The sequence below is a fragment of the Leptodactylus fuscus genome, chromosome 7 (assembly GCF_031893055.1).
Source record: "Leptodactylus fuscus isolate aLepFus1 chromosome 7, aLepFus1.hap2, whole genome shotgun sequence".
In the NCBI taxonomy this organism is placed as follows: domain Eukaryota; kingdom Metazoa; phylum Chordata; class Amphibia; order Anura; family Leptodactylidae; genus Leptodactylus; species Leptodactylus fuscus.
This window is the reverse complement of record NC_134271.1, coordinates 39,204,594-39,222,761: the sequence shown is the minus strand read 5'-3', so window position 1 is coordinate 39,222,761 and position 18,168 is coordinate 39,204,594.

The window sequence follows — 18,168 nt, the reverse complement described above, 5'->3', positions numbered from 1 at the left end:
AAACCCTATCTTTTAAATGATATTAATAGATATCATTTTTAATACGTCCACTACAATAGACCACTCATCTATTCCAGAACCTCACCTTCATTGGCATGTATACCATATCAATTCTATATTGTATTCCTACTATATTGAGTTTTTGGTAGGGAATGGCAGTTTTTTTCACATCTAGTTTGGACATGGAAAAATGGCTGACAGATACTAGGGAGATTTGCCTACTCAATCAGCTAATTTGTGTATCTCGGCATCGTTTTGCAGACTGACACGTACATATAAAGATCATCTTAGGTCTTTTTGAGAAGTTCAATCCCTCGAGGCTTATATCAAAAGCAATATAGTCCCGAGGGGATTGAGAATTAACACTCTTCCAGCCCCATGCCTCAGATCGCAAGCATTTTTGGATAGATGGGAGAAAGAATCTATTAAATTATCATGTAGACTAATGAAAGTTTTACTAGAAGAAGAAAAAACAGTATTAGCTAAAACTAATCAAGATCTAAAAGAACAAAATTGATTCTATTAAAAAGTTCTCTAGTAGAAGTAATTTTGAACGCAGAGAGAGCTCCCTGCAACAAACAGTAGAAAAATGTATTGTGTTTATGAAAGAACGTAAACATTATCAGTATAAACGCGACATTGAGGATTTTAGGGAGGGGAGGATTTTCGATTTCGCAAAGGGAATAAATTCAAAACGGGATTGTGATACTGAGCTATCTTTGTCTGAGTACGAAGCCTCCGATAGTGAGACATCTGGTAGTAGGGGGTAAACGTGATAAAGGCAATGTTAACCAAAGAAGAGGCTCACAAAGAAGTTCTAGCCTGGTAAGGGTAAGTGTCGAGGGAGGTCCAACTCAGGTGGTGGTGGTGGTGGGGTGTTATTAGCAAGCCCCATAATATCGGATTTCCTCTTACGGAACAGAAAATGAGGACGGGTCAGGATCATCAAAGGGATGAGATGCAGATTATCAACTTGTCCTCCAGAGCAACGTCACCTGAGGAAACTAGTATACTAAAAAGAGGTCTCTCCTTTGTCCCCACCCCGAACTTCGCCTTATTTACCTGGATAAAGGACTTACACTTATTTGAAAGTGACTACGGATCAGTTGTCTAGATTGGCTAAACGATTAGTATATCAACCAAATAAGTTTAATCTTTCACGTGAGGAAAAAGAGTTGATTGATAACTTGGAAAAGGATGAATCCATAGTGATCAAGCCGTCGGACAAGGGGGAAACTTGGTCATCCTTGATCGCTCTAAATACATTATTATGTGTAAGAACATTCTTAGTGATCGAGGATGTTATGATCCATGATCCAATAGATGTTTACCTTATTGAACTCAGGGACATTTTGATGAAAGGGAAGGTACAGAGGTTAATTAGTGAGGCTGAATTTCAATTTCTATTGCCAAAACATCCAGTTAAACCAACCTTCTATTCGTTGCCTAAAGTGCATAAAGGGCTGGTCCCCTTAAAAGGACGCTCTATAGTGGCTGGCATAAATAGCATGACGCAAAACGTGTCCTACTATGTAGATGAAGTTTTGCGTCCTTTCGTAACAGCTCTGCCGTCATTTGTAAAAGACACAACGGATGTACTTAGGAAAACTGAAGATCTGTTTTGGCGCCTTTTTTGGCGAGTTTGGATGGATGTAGAAGCCCTCTACAGTTCCATACCTCATGACCAGGGGTGTGAGGCTGTAGAGGGCTTCTTCAAATCTAGAGGTAATCATTTTGCGGCCCATAATTTCTTTGTTGTGGACCTCCTTCGATTCAGCCTCACCCATAACACCTTTATGTTTGACCGCCTCCTCTTCCGCCAGCTCAGAGGAGTTGCTATGGGCACTCCTTGCGCACCAACTTTCGCAAATTTATATCCGGGCTGGTGGGAGAGAGAGAGGTGGTCTTTGGGGACAGTACGGAACCTTGGACATCACACATACTTTGGGTGAGGTATATCAATGATGTCCTCCTCATTTGATGGGGGAGATCGATCAATTCCACGAATTTGTATGTGTCTTGAACATTAACGAATTAGGGTTGTTTTTCGCATCAGAGATCACGGATGATTCCATCACTTTCCTCGACCTCAAAATTTATAAATCTAATTCGGGTACTTTGAGCACAACGATTTTCTGCAAAGCTACGGCAATCAATTGCCTCTTACAATGGAACAGCTGGCACCCACCATCTTTACGTCGTGGGATTCCAAAGGGGCAATTTCTGCGCCTTTGCAGAAATTGTACCCGCCTTGCAGATCATGAGGTGGCAGCTCATGATCTGAGGGAGAGGTTTCAGAGATGCGGATACCTGGATGGGGTTCTGCATAGAGCACATCAGGAAGCTTGTTCAAGAGATTGGAGGTCACTTTTACAGTCAAGTAAACGTGATGAGACTGGGGAAAAAAGAATTATAGCAACTTATGATATGGCCAATAGAGCGGTTATAGAGGTCCTGAGGAATACAACGAGGTTTCTCCATTCTGATTCAGATATTGGCCCTTTAATAGGAGTCCATCCCCTGGTCACGTATTGCAGGGGCCAGAATTTTAAGGACAAATTAGTTAAGAACCATTTGGCACCACTGAGTAATGATACTTGGCTGTGTAGACAGTCTGATAAATTGGTTGGCACTTATAGCTGCGGGTCAAGTCGTGCATGTATTTCAATCAAGAGAGGAAAAACATTCCAGAGCCACAGTAAAGGGAAAACTTACACTAATAGAGATTTCATTAATTGCAAAACTACAGGAGTAGTTTATTTGGCCACTTGCACCTCCTGCGGGACTCATATGTGAGTTCTGCAGGAGGATTAGAGATCATATCTTGGATTTTGGCCATGTTGCAGACACACCAATCGCACGCCACTTCTGTACATTACATGATGGAGATGTGTCCTTGTTGAAATTCCAAGGTATTGAATGGGTTCGCCCATCACCAAGGGGTGGTAATTTAGATCAGCGATTATTACAGAGAGAGGCGCAAGATGGACATTTCTTCTGAAGACATGTAAACCGTGGGGGACCAGAAAAGTAGGACCAACTTCATATAAACTCTATTTGCCACAGTATGAGTTAAGAAGTAAAAGATCCGCGCTTACCCTCAGGATAGTTGAATAATCGCCTTTATTTAAAAATCACAAACAGGGATCTTCATCACTACGCGTTACGGGACACCCTGGTCCCTTTTTCAAGTGCAAAAATAGATCAATGATTGATCTATTTTTGCACTTGAAAAAGGGACCAGGGTGTCCCGTAACGCGTAGTGATGAAGATCCCTGTTTGTGATTTTTAAATAAAGGCGATTATTCAACTATCCTGAGGGTAAGCGCGGATCTTTTACTTCTTAACTCATACTGTGGCAAATAGAGTTTATATGAAGTTGGTCCTACTTTTCTGGTCTGTTACGTTTCTATACGGCTGGATCTGCTGCTGAGATTACCCTGTGTTATTTTTCTAGCTATATTTGGGCTGTGACATATCACAGCTGAATAAGGTGATTATCCCTACACTTGTTATTAGAATCTTCTGTTACCAAGTGATAATGCACTAGGTGTAGCGCGGTGCTTTCTCTCTTTATGTAAACCGTGGGGTCTTAATGATACTATATCTTATGCATGTTTTATTTAAAGTATAACATCACCCCGGTTAGGGTTTTACACTCTGTCTATGATCATTAGATCTCTTGATATACCACATATCAATTCTGTTAAGTCAATAGGCAATTTTTACCAACATTCCTCAGTATCACTGTTGTAGTGTCATTATATTATATTTTTATTGCGTATTTGTTACCTTATGTTTATGCGATTGTATATGTTTTTACTGAGTATCAACTGTGTATATTTACGCATGTTGGTTCATTTACACTCTTACCTTTGATCTGTTCCATTTTCTGATCTGTTTTTGATCCATATACATTTTGATTTGTGTTATTTGTATGTTTTGTTTAAGAAATATAAAAAATCAAAAAACTTGATAGTCTTCAGTAGTTGATACCTGTTTAATGGCTAACTAATAATGATGACAGATTACAACGTTTTGGAACTGTCAGCTCCTTTCTCAAGTAAATTTAAAACCATTTCTGAAGGATGCATACACGGTACGAGAACAAACATTTTCCTTGTTTAAGAAATGTATACACTTGAAAAAGGGCTTCCAGCCAGACACGCGTTGTGTGTCAATAAAGGAGTATCATCAATATCTACGGGCAAGCGCTGTTTATTTCTTGGCCAAATCCCGTGAGGAGGCTGGTCCATTCTTTTCCAGTATCTTTACGTCTCTGTGACATTTACAGTTGCTGCCTTTGGTTCTCATCATCAGGCTATTACATACTTCTAGAGTGTTGTGCCATCTGCACAACCCTATGATTATTATTATTATTGTTTATTTATATAGCACCATTAATTCCATGGTGCTTTACATTTGGGGGTTTACATACAAAACACAAAATATACAGGTAGATATAATACTAACAATGACCGACTGGCACAGTGGGGTAGAGGGCCCTGCCCGCGAGGGCTTACAATCTATGAAGGAAGGGGGGTAGAGATAGAAGGAGAGGGGGAGACTGTACAGATGGTGGTGCGGTGATAGTGTTATTGGAGGTTGTAGGCCTTCCTGAATAGGTGAGTCTTCAGGGCCTTCTTGAAGCCTGTGATTGTGGGGGTCAGTCTTAAGTGTCGTGGTAAGGAGTTCCAGAGTATGGCGGATGCATGAGAGAAATCTTGGAGATGGTTGTGTGAGGAGTGGATGAGAGCAGAGCAGAGTAGGAGGTCGTTGGAGGATCTGAGGTTATGTGTGGGCAGGTAGCGGGAGATTAGGTTAGAGATATATGGAGGGGACAGGTTGTGGATGGCTTTGAATGTTAACATTAATAGCTTGAACTCAATTCGCTGGGCTATGGGTAGCCAGTGGAGGGACTGGCAGAGGGCAGCAGCCGATGAATATCGGTGGGAGAGGTGAATTAAACGAGCAGCGCAGTTTAAGGTGGACTGGAGGGGGGCGAGAGTGTTAGCTGGGAGTCCATGGAGAAAGGTGTTGTAGTATTCTAAGCTGGAGATTATGAGGGCCTGGACAAGCATCTTAGTGGTTTCAGGGGTGAGGAAGGAGCGGATTCAATGGATGTTCTTGAGTTGTAGGCGGCAGGAGGTGTTGAGGGTTTGAACGTGTGACTTGAAGGATAGGTCGGAGTCCATGTTACCCCAAGGCATCGGGCCCGTGGGACAGGGGTAATGTGAGAAGGCATTTGTCCTATCTAAGATTGGCCCAGTGTCGTAGTTAAAGGGGTACATAATCATATCTATATTTATAGATAATTAAAAGTTAAACATTTTTGCAAATATAAGTAATTAAAAATTCAGCAAAGTTTTAAAGATTTTCTCTAACTTTCTTAGTGGTGATTTTCTTATTGTAGCCGGGTTATCATGCAGGGACACTACATATATCAGAAGATATCCCGGCCACAATAAAGAAATCATGGCTGATTTTCTGATCTTAGAAAGTTTCTGCATTCATGGCTGTATCCACTGGCAACCGATGAAGACAACAGACTGTCACCACAAGATATTTAGAGAAAATCTTTAAAACTCTGCAAAATGTTTAATTACTTATATTTGCAAAAATGTTTAACTTTTAATTATCTACAAATTTAAAAATAAATATGTACATGGGAATACCCCTTTAATGCACAAAGATCCGCTCGGTGTGACTCTCTCTTTTGTTACCTCATATTCACATTGGTGTCACTGAATCACTGGAAAAAAAGTTCTGCATTGAGGACTCTTCTTTGGTGCAACAAGGGTGTCACCATTTAAAAATATATTAGAAATCATTCCATCCATTGTCAATTTGTACAATTGTATGATCTTGGTACTTCTCGGTTACTTCTGTTATTCATAACAATTGAAGTATAGGCTACATTATCTGGTATAGTCAATTCATAAACCCAAAATTAGCATCCGTTTTACCATTAAATTTTTTCTTTTTTTTTTGCCAAATGGCAACAAATCTGAGCAGAGGCCGAAAAAAATAATACAAACTGGATTATGTGACAAGGAAGTTAAACATTGATTTGAACTTGCAATGTTCTTTTGGATTAATTAACTATTGTTATGCTCCTTTAATATTTGTAGACATTAGAACACACAGAGGTGAATGGGGTCAGCCATGGGTAAGCCACATACTGCGCTTATTGCTAATGACCATGTCTGCTTGTATGAGAAGTGACAACACAAAATGACCTAAGGAAACCGCAATTAAAACGTGTTTCACTGAATAAACGGATTTTTATTGGAAATTTTCAAGGCATTATACAAACAAAGCTTTACGATTTTAAAACGGTATTTTATAGTAAAGTATAGTAAGGGTGAAAGGTTATATAATTTCCAATATTTTTTTAATTTATATCTTTATTTATGCTAGGTTCACACCACTTCAGGACCTGGAAAATGGAAACGCAATCCACTTAAAAAGCAGTTATGTCCTAAACAGCTACAGTCCTATGAAAAAGTTTGGGCACCCCTATTAATCTTAATCATTTTTAGTTCTAAATATTTTGGTGTTTGCAGCAGCCATTTCAGTTTGATATATCTAATAACTGATGGACACAGTAATATTTCAGGATTGAAATGAGGTTTATTGTACTAACAGAAAATGTGCAATATGCATTAAACCAAAATTTGACCGGTGCAAAAGTATGGGCACCTCAACAGAAAAGTGACATTAATATTTAGTAGATCCTCCTTTTGCAAAGATAACAGCCTCTAGTCGCTTCCTGTAGCTTTTAATCAGTTCCTGGATCCTGGATAAAGGTATTTTGGACAAACAATTCAAGTTCAGTTAAGTTACATGGTCGCCGAGCATGGACAGCCCGCTTCAAATCATCCCACAGATGTTCAATGATATTCAGGTCTGGGGACTGGGATGGCCATTCCAGAACATTGTAATTGTTCCTCTGCATGAATGCCTGAGGATTTGGAGCGGTGTTTTGGATCATTGTCTTGCTGAAATATCCATCCCCGGCGTAACTTCAACTTCGTCACTGATTCTTGAACATTATTCTCAAGAATCTGCTGATACTGAGTGGAATCCATGCGACTCTCAACTTTAACAAGATTCCCGATGCCGGCATTGGCCACACAGCCCCAAAGCATGATGGAACCTCCAACAAATTTTACAGTGGGTAGCATGTGTTTTTCTTGGAATGCTGTTTCTTTTTGGACGCCATGCATAACGCCTTTTTTTATAACCAAACAACTCAATTTTTGTTTCCAAAATGAAGCTGCCTTGTCCAAATGTGCTTTTTCATACCTCAGGCAACTCTATTTGTGGCGTACGTGCAGAAACGGCTTCTTTCTCATCACTCTCCCATACAGCTTCTATTTGTGCAAAGTGCGCTGTATAGTTGACCGATGCACAGTGACACCATCTGCAGCAAGATGATGCTGCAGCTCTTTGGAGGTGGTCTGTGGATTGTCCTTGACTGTTCTCACCATTCTTCTTCTCTGCCTTTCTGATATTTTTCTTGGCCTGCCACTTCTGGGCTTAACAAGAACTGTCCCTGTGGTCTTCCATTTCCTTACTATGTTCCTCACAGTGGAAACTGACAGGTTAAATCTCTGAGACAACTTTTTGTATCCTTCCCCTGAACAACTATGTTGAACAATCTTTGTTTTCAGATCATTTGAGAGTTGTTTTGAGTAGCCCATGATGCCACTCTTCAGAGGAGATTCAAATAGGAGATCAACTTGCAATTGGCCACCTTAAATACCTTTTCTTATGATTGGATACATCTGGCTATGAAGTTCAAAGCTCACTGAGGTTACAAAACCAATTTTGTGCTTCAGTAAGTCAGTAAAAAGTAGTTAGGGGAATTCAAATCAATAAAATGATAAGGGTGCCCATACTTTTGCACCGGTCAAATTTTGGTTTAATGCATATTGCGCATTTTCTGTTAGTACAATAAACCTCATTTCAATCCTGAAATATTACTGTGTCCATCAGTTATTAGATATATCAAACTGAAATGGCTGTTGCAAACACCAAAATATTTAGAACAAAAAATGATTAAGATTAATAGGGGTGCCCAAACTTTTTCATAGGACTGTATGTAGCAAATCTCCCATAGACTGCAATACAGTTGTGTTGTAGTCTATGGGACTTGCAATGAATTGTTTGCAGGTTCAAGCCTCTTATAGGGGCTAATAAAATCCTATTAATATTATAAAGGTGAAAGTTTGTGAGTTTGGATGTTTGTGGGTTTGTGTGTTTGGATGTTTGATCCTCAATCACAGCCAAACGGCTGAATGGATTTTGGGGAAATTTCGCACACACACACATATTTGCCAGGAAAAGGTAGTAGGCTACTTTAAATGTGGGTCACTCACCCCAAATCACCACCGTGACCCTCCAAACAATCCTCCGGCTCGGCTGCAGCAGCTGGCATTCCGCCAGCGCTGGTCTGTGCACGCACCTCCTATTGGTGCATGACAGGCTGTGGGCGGGCTCTGGAGCCCGGGCTGCGGCACCATAGGTTGGGGGCTGAAAGTGGGCTTGCCGATTCAGCAGGGAAACACTGAGGAAGATGGCGGCGACCACATGGTCTCGGCGCCGCAGCTATCCCAGCTCACCTACACAGCTCACGGATGGAGGAGGCTGCTGCACCCGACACACCACAGGTCAGTGCAGCGGGTACAGGGGCTTGTGGAGGGGGTGTCCGGGGGGGGGGGGGGGAGGGGGTGTCGTGTCCCTAGGTCGGTGTCCCCAGGGATCAACCACATACCTCAGCTTCATGTCGCCCCCCTTCATCGGCCCCAGTGGAGTTGGACTCACCTTGCCACACTCCCCCGACGCTCTCTCTGCTCGCTCGCTGCACATAGGTGTCAGGCAGCTGGCTGCGTATGGCACGTACACTGCAATACAGGTTCCGGTATTCGGCAATGCACTGTTTAATACCGGCGCCTGTATTGCAGTCTACCTGCCTAGTCTGCAATACAACCGCATGCCTGACAGGCCAGGGAGGCAGCGCGAGGCTCCGGCTGTCATAGCAACCTGACACCGGTTCTCGCTCTGCCTCCTATACGCCACATGCAGCCGCCTGACACCGATGTGCAGCGAGCGAGCGGAGAGAGCAACGGGAGAGCATGGCAAGGTGAGTCCACCTACACTGGGGCCGATTTCAGGGGGGGGGACATGAAGCTGGGAGCAGAGATGGGGGGACAAGAAACTGGGGGCAGAGATGGGGGAACAAGAAACTGAGGGCAGATGAAGGGGGGAACAAGAAACTGGTGACAGATGAAGGGGGGGGACAAGACACTGGGGGGCAGAAATGGGGGTACAAGAAACTGCGGGCAGAGATGGGGGGACAAAAAACTGGGGGCAGAGATGGGGGGCTGAGAAACTGGGGGCAGATGAAGGGGGGGACAACAAACTGGGGGCAGAGATGGGGGGACAAGAAACTGGGGGCCGATGAAAGGGGAACAAGAAACTGGGGCAGAGATGGGGGGACAAGAAACTGGGGGCCGATGAAAGGGGAACAAGAAACTGGGGGCAGAGATAGGGGGACAAGAAACTGGAGGCAGAGATGGGAGAACAAGAAATATAAGCGGTTCAGCGCCACCGCCAACTCCCAGACGAAGTCGCGGGTAACTGCTAGTAGTAAAATAAAAATAAAAGTTCAAATCACTCCCCTTTCCTTAGAATACATATAAAAGTAAAATATTGCGGTGAAACACATACACGTTAGGTAACCCAGTGTCCTAGAATGCCTGATCTACAAATTTATAAAAATATTTTTCCCATAGGTAAACGCTGTAGTGGGGGAAAAAAATCTAAAGTGCCAAACTGCTGTTTTTTCACTGTTTTGCCTCTGATAAAAATTTGAATAAAAGTGATCAAAGCAAAAGCAATTCCCCAAAATGGTAAAACTAAAAAGTACACCTGGCCCCGCAAACAAAGACGTCTTGTGACCCCTGTACCAGAAAATAAAATAAAAAGTTACAGGTGTCAGTATATGGTGACTGTTAGAAAAAAAAAAATTGCAATGTTTTAGATTTTTGTTAAGGGGTTAAAATGTAAATAAAACCATATAAATTTGCTATCACCTAAATCATACTGAAACATAGAATACAGGTGACGTCATTTTGGCTGCACAGTGAACGCCGTAAAAATAAAGCCCATAACAAAGTCGCACATATGAACTTTTTATTCAAATCCACCCCATTATGAATTTTTTTCCAGTTTCCCAGTATATTTTACAGAATAATAAATGGTAGCATTTTTTTTGTGTGTGTGCAAAGTTTAGAATTTTTGTAAAAGGGTTAAAATATAAATAAAATTATATACATTTGGTATCCCCGGAATTGTACCGAAACATAGAATACAGGTGACATGTCATGATAGATAGATAGATAGATAGATAGATAGATAGATAGATAGATAGATAGATAGATAGATGCAGGAACTGGCTTGATGAGCTTAATCTATTCTTCAACAGATTCGACTCCACTCCAACTTTCCCTTCATCAGCATGTCAGTCAACCCCCCTCCCCTCACACTGTTAAATATTATGATATTACAATAATCTCTAGCACACAAAGGGTTAATACTCTACTGACATCACACTTCTATATTTTGGCAACATGGGTGCAGTTAGACTACACCATTTTAGAAATCTCCTTACGTAGCAACAAGATGGAAGGTAACACCTCCTCTCATGAATATAAATGAGCGATAGATACACATGTCTGGGCCTTTGGGAGTACGATGGTGGGTGGTCTGGGTGGTGGCATCAGCCAGATGACAAGCATGAACCAAGCAGTAACTCAAGATATTCAGATGAAGGAACCTAACTTCTCTGAAGATATAAGCCATTGACTGATATTTCTGTTATTTTGGACATTTTCCCTGTTCATGTGTTTTCCTTCAAGATGATAATAAATCAACCACGTTTTATAACAAGCTGACTCTTCCTACCATGATAAGGTCTCACAACACGTGGCCACAAGTTTCACCGAAATACAGAATATTTTACCTACACACCAAACCCCACCTCCATCGACTTGCAGTCAATTGCCATCTGGCTATCTGATCCTTACTGAGTACCAAGCGTGTAGGGAAATCAAGAGGATTAAAGCAGACAAGGCCGGAGGACCCGAAGGGATAAGCGCAAGAGTTCTTAAAATGTGCGGAGACCAGATGTGTGGTGTTATTATGCACATGTACAATATGAGTCTAAAGCTGGGAGTGGTACCTCAACTGTGGGAAAACATCTTGTGTGGCACCAGTCCCAAAGAAACCCAACCCGATGGACTACAACGGCTACCTACCTGTAGCACTGACATCCTACCTGATGAAGGTCCTAGAGAGACTGGTCCTGACACATCTACCCCCTCTAGTTTGCATATCGATCGGGCATTGGGGTAAATGATGCCATCATCCACCTTCTTCACAGAGCTCGCTCTCACCTGGAGAAACCCGGGAACACTGCGAGAATAAGTTCTTTGATCTCTCCAGTGTGTTCAACACCACTCAACCAGGGATACTGAGGGATAAGCTGAACCTTGTTGGAGTGGACCATCACCTGTCCAACTGGATACTAGACTACCTCACAAACCAAAATCAGTATGTGAGAGCCCGGGACTGTGTGTCTGACACTGTACAGGGGCACCACAAGGTACAGTTCTTGCCCCATTTCTCTTTATACTGTACACTGCTGACTTTAGGCATGACTCATCTAGCTGATACTTACAGAAGTACTCCGGTGACTCTGCAATAGCAGGCCTCATCACTGATGGTGACGATAGGGAATACAGAGACTTAAACTGGGATTTTGTAGAATGGTGACAGTGGAACCACCTCAGGATTAATGCTGGAAAAACCAAGGAGATGGTGGAGAAGTGCTCCAATCCCGGTGGAAATCCAAGGGTCATGCATTGAGATAGTCAACAACTATAAGTACCTGGGTGTGCTCCTCAATAATAAACTGGACTGGGCTGATCACCTGGAGGCGCTGCACAGAAAGGGTCACAGCAGGCTCTACCTCCTCAGGAGGCTGAGAGCCTTTGGAGTCCAGGGGCCACTTCTTAGGGCCTTTTTCAACTCTGTGGTTGCTTCAGACATCTTTTTTGGTGTGGCCAGCTGGGGAAGCAGTATATCAACCAGGGACAGAAATAGACTTCACAGGCTGATCAGAAGGGCCAGGTCTGTCCTGGGGAGCACCCTGGACCCCGTACAGGTGGTGGGTGACAAAAGAATACTGGCCATGGTGAGCTCCATGCAGGAGAATAAATCCCACCCTATGTATGCGACCTTGACAGCACTTGGCATAACTGTAAGTGACTGACTGCTTCTCCCCAAGTGTAAGAAGGAGCGCTATTGGAGATCCTTTCTCCCAACCGCGGTCAGGCTGTATAATCTACATCAGACCAAGCGAAGATCACTCCGCACAGACAACTAAATGATCCAGAAGTATTCTTTCTTTTCTTCCTTAGCTGCTATGGATTCCTAGTATTTTTTTCTCAGCTTATGTGTGTCTACTTCTGTAATATATTATTGTCTATTTCCTGTATCTTTACTACCATACTGCTGTAACACACTGAAATTTCCCCACGGTGGGACTACTCAAGGATTATCTTATTATGTCATATTATGTCATTATCTTATTATGTTACTTTTGGAATAGAAATACTAATTTGGCAATTAAATCTGCATCATGATAGTAGACTTATTAACAGTCATGCATGATGTTAAGGAGGCTGCCCTCTAGAGGGTGGCATACAGAGCGCACTGTTCTCCTAATTACATCCTGGAGAATAGATTTGCATATTTTTTACCCAGAATCCCTAGCGGAGCAGGAATGGCTTGTAAGTCTCCGTACTGCCTATGTAGGCAAACACTCTCCCTAATGTGTATGATTATCCCCTGACCCTATGTCAGCACAGTGAATGCCATAAAAACAAAGCCTGTAAGAAAGTCACACAAATGCAGTTTCTATCTAATTCTACATCATTATGTACTACCATGAAGAAATATTTGGTGTTGCATACATTAAAGGGATCCGATCAGGGATACATTTTTTTTACTAACATGTAGGGATTCTTCTCCTACCTTAAGATGTCTTAAGAGAAATCTCCAGTGACGCCTCTATCTTCTTCTGGAACGGCCTCTCTCTACATCTTCTGTCCTGGGTTTCATTCTTCTAGGCATTTGTTGATTACAGTAACCAATCATATCAGGGCTAGCCCAAAGTCTACGAAGGAGCATAACCCCAAAGAGGAATGGCTAGATACTTGCTACATATTTCCCGCCGGAGGAACTTCTCAATTTTAGTTGTACATTTTTGACTCCCCCCTCCTTCCAAACCCCATAACTTTTTTATTTTTCTGCTCTCAGAACTATATGAGGGATAAGGTTTATGGGACAAATTGTTATTCATCATGCTACTTTTTATTATTCTGTACAATGTACTGGGCAGCTGGGAAAAAAAATCAGAATGGAGAGCATTTGTGCAACTTTCTTACGGGCTTCGTTTTTGCAGTGTTCACTCTTCAGCCAATATGGCATGTCATCTGTTTTCTATGTGTTGGTACAATTCTGGGGATACCAAACGTATATGATTTTATTTACATTTTAACCCCTAAACAAAAATCTAAAACTGTGCCAAAAAAAAAAAAAACCTGTGAAAAAAAATGGTAGTTTGGCTCTTCTGATTTTTTTTTTTTTCCCCCGCTACGATGTTTACCATATGGGAAAAATATTTTTATATATTTGTAGAAGAGGTGTTTGCGGACAAAGGAATACCTACCATGCATGTGTTTCACTTTATTTCAGTACTTTTATATGTGTTCTAGGTACAGGGAGTGGACCTAGTCCGGAGGAGGGAGTGTCTTCAGGCCGAATCGCAAGGCAACTCGGCCTGAAGAATGAGCACCTCGCTTCCTTTTTCCGGGAGCTGGAAGAAACGGCTCCCGGAAAAAACTCCTGAGCGGCTCCCACTGATTTCAATGGGAGTCATCTTTTTGGTCAGGATTTTGAGGCAGATACGGCTACTATATTGGCCTTTAAAATCTTGGTCTTTAAAATCTTTTTCACAACTGAAGTGATCCCTAACAAATAAATTATAGGATGTTTAAAATATGATGCCTATATAAAGCAGAGATTTGGTAGATAATATTTACTAGCTTCTGCCCGCAACTTCGTCTATGGGTTGTTATTTGGCCGCTTATATTTAGCGAAATGCGGTTGGCAATGATCCATCTGCGTCTCGGCCCTGCTACATCTGTGCATATGTGCAGCAGACGCAGCTGTATGTACATCCCTATGGAGAGCAGAGCAAGCTGTGCTACCGCTGCCTCAGCTCTGCTACATCTGGCAATTTGGATCAGAGGGGTTGTCTTGTGTGAGTGTCCTAGCAGTGTCTGTTTGACACAGCTGAACGGCTGTTGCTGAACTTTGACACAGTTCGCCCTCCCCCCCCTTCCCCCCAGCAGAGCCTGAACAGCACATGGCCTCGTGTTACACACAGAAAATGCTACCGCACTGTCTCAGCTCTGCTACATCTGGCAATACAATAGAGACAACAGTGCTGGCAGCGGGCCTCTCCCAGCTCATTCCAGAGCAGCAAGAACAATGGATACAGTGCAGCGTCAACAGCAGGCTCTCCTGTGCATACATGGGACATCACAACCCTGTGCACAATGGTCCCTGGAGCCCGCAGCGGCTGCAATGCTCTCCTTTACATGTTATTTGTGCAGCAAACACAACATACTGGTAAGAGTTGTTTTTTTTTTTTCGTTTTGTTTTTTTGTACTGGGCAAGAGTCCACCACGTCCTGCAGCTCACAGCAGAGTAAAGCAGGTGCACCATCAGGGCCACAGGAAATGCAGTTTTGAATGATGTAGTATTTGAACAACTATTTGGAGTCTGGGAAAGCGGCTGTGACTAACCATTTGGAGTGTGATACATGAATTGACCAGTTGGTCATACTTTAGCCAATGTGTGGTGTTTTTTATTTTTTATTTTTCTAAATAACAGTTAAGTCTTCGTTTCTCCAGACTGTGACAAACCAGATTATTTCAGGCACATAATGGAAAAAATTAGCATTGACTTTCAACTTTGCATTTCCTGCTACTGAAAGCCAGGTATCATTTATTGTATTGCCAGATGTAGCAGAGCTGAGACAGCTGTTGTGAATGGACTGCTATGGATTGGAACTGTATAGCCTATAGCAGCCAATGCAGGTTCTGTTTGTGATCTCACAATGGCTTGAGTATGGAAGCCTTATAGAGAGCATAGCAATGTTACTTTTGGCATTGAGCAACAAACTGGTGTTAAATGAGGAACCGCTCAGCGACATGTGCAAGATATTCTGCAACCACATGTAGCCTTTCATTGCAGGATGAAAAACTGCTGGTGTGATGATGTGGTGAGCCACCACCAATGACAATTGGCAGTAATATGTGTAGGACATCCTGCCACACATGTTGTTTCTCATGGCTGATGTGATAATGTAGACAGCTACCACATGTGATAATCTGTCAACCCTACTAGTGATACAAAGGAAACTAACAGCTTAACAATATGTACATGGGCCAACACATGTATTGTCTTTCATGGCAGGGTGGACAACTGGTGTTTTTCAGCAGGATAATGCTCACCCACAAACAGCAATGGTTTCCTCGGAATATCACTGCTAGGTTTCAAAACTTCCTTGACCTGCCCACTATTCAATTTAATGTTAATTGAGTAGTTATGGGACTAGGATGCACATGACTAGCTGTAACTTCTGTGGGCAAATGTGTTGCAGGCAGTGTTCGGGAAAATACTTATGACTGGGGTATTTTAAATACAAATACTAAATACTTTAATCCCAAAGTATTTTAAACTAGAAATACTAAATACTACTTCAAAAGTATTTGAAAAATACTAAAATACTTGACAAATTTAAACAAGAGCAATTTCTTCTCAATTTGCAAGATGGTTGGCATGAGCAGCCCCAGGAACGACTCCTTTTCTGATTGTAATAGGTCCAAACTCCTTGCAACTGGCTCCATAATGGATTTAGACTGGTGTAGCAACTCCAATTCACCGGGCTTGAAAGCTGGAAATTTCAAAGCTGTCGATATTTTGTGTAATTTGGGCTCCACGTTTTATGAAATCAAACGACAGACAGCGTCGTACGTCGAGTTCCATCTTGTCTCACCGGGCGGTTGGTTAACTTGTTTGGACAAAACCAATTGGGACCAAAGGTCCAATTCAGGAGAACCGCACTCACTGGTATGGAAAGGGGATGACAGAGCAAATTTCCAAAATTCAGACGCGTTTATTAAAGTAAATACAGCAAAGCACGACACGTTTCGAGCCTTAATCGGCCCTTTCTCAAGTGCAAGAGATGGCCGGCACTGTAGCAGCATCCTCTTTGCCAGAACGTTCTCCCACACTGGTTTGACTGCCCAGTGTTAACTTGTTTGGACAGGCCTTGCAGTAAGCATACACTTTTTGTCCTGCCCCTGCCGAACCGGCAGGAGCTGAAGGCAGAGAGCGACGAGCAGCTGCACTTGAACCATCACCTGGAGCTGTCGCAGGAGCTGGACAGTGAGGGCATCCTGCTGCACTCCCCGTGAACCTTCTGGCTGGACAACCTTCTCTCCCTGGAACAACTGCAGCAGAATGTGAGTACAATCTACACCGTGCAAACAATACAGTGTCTGGAGTGTATATAACAATATCCCCTTCCACCCCCACTTGAAATGAATAAGAGTGATCTTCCAACTATTTATCCCCTATCCATAGGATAGGAGATAAATACTAGATTGATGTTGATGGAGGGTCGGGGTTTGGGGTGCAGTAGGTGCTGGGGAAGGTGGGGGGGTTTGGTTGTCTGTCTGCCCCTTCCCTTAGCTTAGCTTAAAGGGGCAGAGCCCCCCACTTGGAATTCAGTCTCACTACAGCCAGGCTGAATATAGGGTATCTGCAGTGCTCTTATTCTGTTGGGAATGGGTTAATAGGAGCACTACAGATACCTTACATTCAGCCAGGCTGAATTCAAAGTGTGTGTGTGTGGGGGGGGGGGGGGGACAGTCCTCAAGCTCAGGGAAGGGGCAGACAGACAACCAAAACACCCCCTTCCCCTTTCCCAGCACCTACTGCTACCAAAAACTCCAACCATTTTAATTTTTGAAATTTTCCAGTAGCTGCTGCATTTCCCCCCTAGGCTTATACTCGAGTCAATAAGATGTTCCAGTTTTTTGTGGTAAAATTAGGGGGCTCAGCTTATACTCGAGTATATACGGTACCTGACAAGTATTTTAAATACTATTTTAATTACTTGTATTTTAAATACTCGCGAACACTGGTTGCAGGATACCATACAAAACCTGTATACCTCTATGCCCAAACGTATGTGATTTGGTATCCAGATTGGGTACAAGGCCTTAATTGAATCGGACACTTTTTATATAAACCTCTGTTTTGTCTCTAAAATTCTAATGACTTAAGTAGCTTAAGTCAAGGACAACAAATCGCTTTTTAAGGGTCAAGGGGTGCAGATCAGATGATGGGAAATCACTAATCAATGTTGATATTTTATCTCAAAAGAAATGTCAGGTGGCAATAAATATCTACAAATATAAATAAAATAAAGATAGGTTCACATCTGCGTTTGGCGGTAATCCGCTTAAAAAAAGCAGTTACCTGAGCACTCCATAGATTATAATGGGGTCCATGTGGTTTACTCTTGGTTTCCATCCGAAAAATGAGGAGTGAAAAGCACTGCTTGAGGGGAATGGAATCGTCAAACGGAAAGTCAACGCTGGTGTGAACCCAGCCTAAGCCAGATGCAGCTATCTATACAATCATGTAAACAGTCAAATAGGTATGTAACAAAACACAAACAAAATATATAGACATGTATGCTTCCTAAGTATATATTTTTCATACTAGCGCTAACAAATATAGGGTGAGAAAGGAAGAAGCGTATAAGTCTGTATATAGGGAGAGAAAGCGATATCTCTGTTACATATTTCATATTAGTGGTAGGCAATTTTGAGTGGTGTGTTTCCATGAGAATATACTGAAAGAGAGTATTGTGTGTGTTTGTGTAAGTATATACTAGGAAAAAGAATGACGTGTGTTTGCATGAGTAAATACTGGGAGAGCAATATGTGTGATTGC